Here is a 7061-nt window from a genome sequence, read left to right as displayed (position 1 = left end):
AAAATTTAACGCAGCAAGAATATATTGCGCGCCCACTTGGTGATCCTACCACTGCTATTAGCCTCAGGGAATAAAGATAATAAAAGAATGTAGTATAATTTTAGTCCTTGTGGAGCTTTCAGTAAAGTAATTAAAGATTAATGATGAATTAGGGCAACTGTTTTGCCTTTAACGTAGTGTGATTTGAGGAAAGTTTCTTAATTCCTTTGGCCTGAGGTCCTAAATTGTTAACTTGAAGAATTGAACAAAATGGTTTTAAAAGTTCTTGTGAATCTTTAAAATAATACAATACAGAATGAAGCCTATTTAGAAAAATAACTAAATGCTAATTAAAGAGTATGAGAGAGGATATCGAGAGAAACCAATTCATATGGGCAGGGCTTACCAGAGAAAACTCCAGGGAGAACAGGCGATTTAAATCTGGCATTGAAAGGTAGATGTGATAAAAAGATAAATGCATATGCACATGTGGGGGCCTCGATTTTTTAAAAAAAACTTACTGTATACTGTGTACACATGTGACATCATTTAATACATTACAACATTTAATATCTACAAAGGCTTGTGTTTTAAAGTGAGGATAATTTTTAGAGGATTTTACCATTTGCTAGTCACTTAGTTAGGTGCTATATATATTACCTGTTTAATCACTATTACATCATTTTCCAAGTGAAGTGCTAGTTTTCTGTTTTTACCCCCAAAATTCTTATGTTTGTATGGCATGGGGATATATTGAGGACACAGAGAGAGAGAGAGAGAAGGGAAGGAAGGAGGGAGACAGAGAAGGAAGGAAGGAAGATGGATGGAAGGAAGGAGGAAGGAAGCGAGGAAAGAAGAAAGAGGTTTGTGGAAGTAAAAATTAAAAAATTAAATGAAGAGCACAGGCTACTGAAAACATGAGTTTAGTTTGAGTACAGGATAAACACTCAGTTGTTTTTCATGGTTGTGTTGTTTGTTAATATAATTGGGGAGTAATAAGGAAGTGGTGTTTATAGATTTCAATGATGCTTTTTCCTTTAAAAGACCGCTGAATGAATGAATGAATTAACATATGGAACAGTTCATGAGTTTGCATATCATTGTTGCGTAGGGCCCATGCTAATCTTCTCTGTATCGTTCCAAATTTAGTATGTGCTGCCAAAGCGAGCACAAGACCGCTGAATTTAAACATTGAAATATATATTCACACAGTAGCTTTAAATTTCCTAAGCAGTTGTACATTTCCTTACTACGTTTTTAAATGCTTTTCATTTGTTTTTGTTGTTTGTTTTCTGTCCATAGGAAGAAGGGACTTTCCCAACCCCTCAGGACTTGGGCCTCGTGAATTTCTGTCTCAAGTTTCCAAACACTCGATAAAGTGATCAAATCATTTTTATCAGTGTGTGGATGACACAAATTCACAGGGCTCCCAGTAGTTACGCGCTTGGGCTTAAGTACGAGTTAAACATAAATTCAAATCCCTATTCCGTCTAAAGAGCTGTGTGACTCTGAATCATAGCAAATATCTGAGCCATTTGCATCATTTATAAATTGGGTTGTTTTCAATGATACAATGCATGTATAATCTTTCATTGATCAAGTATGTCATAGAAGGTGTAATTATAAAGTAACCTACAATCCATTGTAGCACATCAATTGTTTTCTCTGCCCTCAGGCACCTTATCTACTCTGGTCATGATAGAAAAAGTTCTAAGGTAACACAGTTATAAACCTCTGCCTCATTTTAATAATTCATGTGCCCTGTCCCTTACAATCCTCATGAACTAGAACTTGATATAAATTTAAAGCTTCTCCCTTTCCTTCTTCCAAGCTTGCTTTAGTCTCACACCCTGGAGGCAAAGATGTACACGGACAGGCATCTGCTCCTCTCCCTTTATTCTGGCTTCTAAACACTCTTAATCAGAGTGGGGGTGGAGGACAGGAAAGGGAGAAAGGAGGAACATTCCTCCATGACTGGCATTGGCTGAAGACCTAGCATCAGCGCTGTGTGCACGTGACAGATGGTTAATGCTATCTGTGTCCATCCTGAGTTCCTCCTGCACTACTTCCCCTGATTCAGAGTATCCATCACCTCAATATTCATGACTCATCTCTGCCAACTTACCTTCTGCTGCTCAGCCCATAGTCTTCAGGTCTACCTACTCTGGCCCACATGCCCCTCCTTCCAGGCAAACCTCTTGGACAATTCTAGACAACTCCAAACCAGTACTCTTTACGGCATGGCCCAGATCTGATTTAGGGTAAAGGCCATAATCCTTTGATGGGGAGGGTGGTTTTTCTCAAACTACAATTGTCTACTCTAAGGACATAGGTCACTTTATCCAGGCTTTTGATGTTTACATTTCTCAGGTACAACTCAGGCGTAAGTAACAAGATGGAGATTCAACAAGCTCTTCGAATGGCTTCCTTAAAGGCCCATGTACTCTTGTGAAGTGCACAGGGAAGCCCTTTCCAATGGTCCCCTGGGAAAAATGTAAGACTTAAAGCATACACAGAACTATTTCCAAAATTCTTCCTTCACTCTCCATTTGATGATCGTGTTATACCCATAATAAGAGATAAAGGTTGAAAAGGTGTGAGGTTATCATTCAGTATTTTGAAATGTTGACTTCTTAGTCTAGAATATCCTTTCAGTACAGGCCTTAGTCAAATTTTACATTCTAAAATTCTGTTGTATATATAAAGCTGCCAATACAGTACTTGGTCACGTTGTTAGAAAGGTGAGTGCTCGGGGCGCCTGCGTGGCGCAGTCGGTTAAGCGTCCGACTTCAGCCAGGTCACGATCTCGCGGTCCGTGAGTTCGAGCCCCGCGTCAGGCTCTGGGCTGATGGCTCAGAGCCTGGAGCCTGTTTCCGATTCTGTGTCTCCCTCTCTCTCTGCTCTCCTCCTCCCCCTCAGTCGTCTGTTCTGCTCTGTCCTCTCTGTCCCAAAAATAAATAAACGTTGAAAAAAAAATTTTAAAAGAAAGGTGAGTGCTCGTAAGTTGGAATTGTAATTGCAACGTATTACTTGCTTCCTAGAGAGACACATACATATGTACAGTTTTGTGGTGCCATGCTTTAAGAGTAGTGTTGACAAATACAAGTGTTTCCAAAAGGAAGTTTAGCAAGAGCAAAGTTCACAGGGATATCAAATTAATGATTTTAGTATTAAGTCATATGATATGAAATAAACATGATGGCAGTTAAAAGTTTGATATAAACTATGATTATACCTAAAGTTCTCATGTTCAGCATGTAAATATTGAGTGATTTGGCTCTACTTTATTTTTTCAGAAACTCTTCATGTGTCTCTTCAAGACATTTTAGTAAAACTAAACTTGAATATGAGAGCTTGCCTGCCTGTGTTCCTTCCTTCCATCCTTCCCTCTTCTCCTTCCTTCTTTCTTTCTTTCCTTCCTTCTTTCTATGTCCTGTCATCCATTCTCTCCTAAATCATTTAGTATAAAAGTCATTAGGTGAGATAGATAAAGGTTTGCATCTGTAGGTAAGGAGGTCATGTCTAATAGTATACTGGAGCCTGAATCGGTAAAGAGGGTGCCTGGTGGTAATATGTAGGTGTGCAGAGTGTATATATATATACATCACACCACTGTATATGTATAATATGTATGTATACGTATATACACACATATATATGTGTTTTGTGTCTGTGTGTGTTCTCTCTGTGTCTCTGTCTCTCTCTGTCTCTTTCTCTCTCGGTGGTTGTGTCTGTGTGTGTTGTGTGTGTGTGTTGTTTTATAGATCAGTGTGTGTGTGTGTGTGTGTGTGTGTGTGAGTTTATATATAGGTGTGTGTGTGTATGTGTATGTATATATATCTATATATAAAACACTCACACACACACTATATATAAAACACACACACACACACACACTCACACACACACACATGCACACACACACATTTTATCTCAGTGGTCTACCAAGAGGGCCCAGGGATAGTGACATCCCAGATAAATGAACACAACCAACACAGATCGTTGTCTCTAAAAACATTCTCCACTAAAAGAACTTGAGATCCTTAGAGAAATGGCTGATTTCAGGGTTGTGAAACCCAAAATTCAGGATGAGCCTTACGCAGCTTGGTGTGCCAGAAATAATATAAGTACAAAGAATATTGTGGACATGTAAAAAGGACACAGAAGCAGCCAGAAGGACCTCCCACTGGAATAAGCTAGGCATCACATTAAACAGAGATGCTACTGGATTATAACCCACTGAATAAAATAGGCATCCATGAGTCCATTCTAATACAAGTAAACAAATAAATGGGAAGAAGAAAACACTTTTCCTTCCACTAGAATGCCACCTAATAAATGGAGAAGGAATAATAGTGATAGAAAAATCACCATTTGGCAGCTGGAGGAATAATTATTTTCTCCAACTAACGTAGTAAATGCTAAAGCCAGTGGGTAAAAGTATGATAAGGAATAGAATATTTGCTTAGTCTCAAAATAACTCCCGTATCATACTTATTATAGAAGTAATTTTACAGTGGAAAAATCTTATAGATACAACCTAAACCAGGTGATCAAAGTTAACATCACCAGTAGTGGGACAAATTGAAACTGTGTATCACTTGATAGGATTTTATGAGAAGAACACAGGATCACAATTTTTATGTTGTTGTCAAAAATCTATAATCTAAATCTGATAAGGACACATTGAACAAATCCAAATTGAATGACATTCTATAAAATGTAAAATTATCAGTCTGTGATATTCAAAAGCATCAGGGTTGTTAAAGGCAAGGAAAGACTGAGGAACTAATGTCAATTGAAGGCTACTAAAATTTATGACAATTAAATGTGACACATGATTCTAGATTAGCCATTTTTGCTCTAATGGGCATTTATGGAAATTAAAGATACTTGAAAGGGGTATGTGAAATTAGTAATATGTGTTAATTTTTTTAAAATTCTGGCAGCTTTTTTGAAGTTATGTTAGAGAACGTCCATGTTCATAGGACTTAATACACTAGTGTTTAGGGTGACAGGACATCATGTCCACAACTCACTCTCCAGTGCTTTCGGGCGGTAAAAAAACCAAACCAAAACAAAACAAAACAAAAAAACAGTCTTTGTATGATTGTTGCAGATTGCTATAAGTTTGAAATGACTTCAAAATTGAACAAAAAATAGAGGAAAATTTGCAGATACTATCTCTAGTAATATCAATTATGCATCGTTCCAAGTTAACTAGAGCGGTACCTGATGGCACCCGGTTATAGAATGGTGGCAGCAGGCAACTGGTTAGGTTTTCTAAACCACCCACATGCATACACTGATTCACATGCACAAGACACTTTGATCATCTGTTTGAGTTTACATGAATAAATATCAGTTAGCCATGCCATAAGGGTGCTGAGGGCACAGTAAAAAACTGTTATTAAGGTTGCCTTGTGTGTGTTGGAAATGAGGTTATGATTACAATTTCAAATATTTTAGGTACTTTTTTAAAAGTTTGTTTGTTTATTTTGGGAGAAACAGAGAGCACAAACAGGGAAGGAACAGAGAGAGAGAGGGACAAAATCTCAACGAGGCTCCTCACTGTGAGCAGGGAGCTGGATGCAGGGCTTGAACTCCTAAACCGTGAGATCATGACCTAAGCTGAAGTCAAGAGTTGGATGCCCAACTCACTGAACCACCCAGGTGCCCCTAAGTACTTTTTGATGTAAGAGTTTTTGTCTTTCTTTAGGACCAGAAGAAAAACAACTGATGGAAGACTGAGGTTTCCAATTTTGATTTAAGAAGAGATGACAGTAAATGCTGCTGAAGAAAGGTAATGCCTTGTGAGAAATTCATATTGAGATCTGACCAAGCCAAGTCTGTGTGATGATCTGATCAGGAAGTGGAAGGATAGGTACATGACAGATGGAGAAAGGTAAGCTACCTGATTTCTCAAACAGATGTGCCCAAGGGGGTAGAGTTTTAAATATGGATGCTTTTATTCTTAATCCTGACCATATCAAAGATGTTCTGATTCGAAGATATAAGAATTAATATGTCCGTTTTTTTCCCTCTATAGATTCAATAACCATTTCATGTTGATAGGCCTGGCTTCAAGTGCGAGGGAAAAAAAAAGTCCTTGTATAATGTCAACATAACAAAAATAATGAGATTATAGAAGAACACTGACTGATCCGCACTTCATAATTGAAAGATGGGCCTATTAAGGGGACACAGCAGGCCTGAAGGAATTGTGTGATCATTTGCACAAATGCTAATTTTGATATGTGGTTCTTCATCTCCATAAGCATAATGTGGCTGGGCCGGCAGGATGAACAATGCATTCTTCCCCCGGGAGGCCTATGCCTCAGTGAATCAATGCCAGAAGGGCCATTTGCTGGTGTTGCATGACAGGGCATTCGTTCTCTCTTCTTGTTGTACTTGTGGACACAATTGATCTGAATTGCCAGGATGCTGTGTTTTTAGAGACAACCATCTTCTTTCCTAGAGAAGCCATCTTGCTCTGGGTTGTGTAGTTTTATAGATGAAGCCTGGGGCAAATCACCTCTCTCCTCTGGCCTTAATTTCCTCACTGAGAATATAAAGAATTTGGAATAGACAAGCTACCCTCTCTGAAATGACTCTGCTTGGCAGTAGTGTGATAGGAGAGAATGAACTTGGGCTTTTACATCAGAGAGACCTGGATTCAAATCCTACCTCGCTACTTTGTAAAATCCTGAGCAAGTTACTGAGCTCTCTGAGCATCACTCCCCCCAAATGGAAATAAGTGAGAAAAATAATACTTATTTTCAGGGTATCAAGAATGCTAGTTGCAAACAGCCCTTGATAAATATTCACTACATGGCTACATGTAGCAAATATTTGCTACGTTAACTATATGTTAATTTACTATACACCAATATGTATCTAATCAAATAATTAGATATTGACATATAGGCACATATACCCACAAACCCCAGAGAAGATACAAACATAGTCAAGTGATAAAGATCTGCACAGATTTAGGTTAGTGTGAATTCTCTGCCCCAAGCCTACAAAGCCCCATCAACATAAGTAGGCACTCAGTAAATGTTTGTCACATGAATAAGTAA

General features: G+C 38.3%; 1 non-coding gene across 1 annotated transcript; it reads right to left on the bottom strand.

Moving 5' to 3' along the window:
* Positions 1 to 1045: 1045 nt before the first annotated feature.
* On the bottom strand, positions 1046 to 1148 carry LOC115500252. The gene has a single exon (XR_003964487.1). It is a non-coding gene; the product is annotated as a U6 spliceosomal RNA (small nuclear RNA).
* Positions 1149 to 7061: the final 5913 nt, after the last annotated feature.

Source organism: Lynx canadensis, chromosome D4 (assembly GCF_007474595.2).
Source record: "Lynx canadensis isolate LIC74 chromosome D4, mLynCan4.pri.v2, whole genome shotgun sequence".
In the NCBI taxonomy this organism is placed as follows: Eukaryota; Metazoa; Chordata; class Mammalia; order Carnivora; family Felidae; genus Lynx; species Lynx canadensis.
Note: the sequence above shows the minus strand (reverse complement) of the source record. Positions and strands in the feature narration are given on the sequence as shown.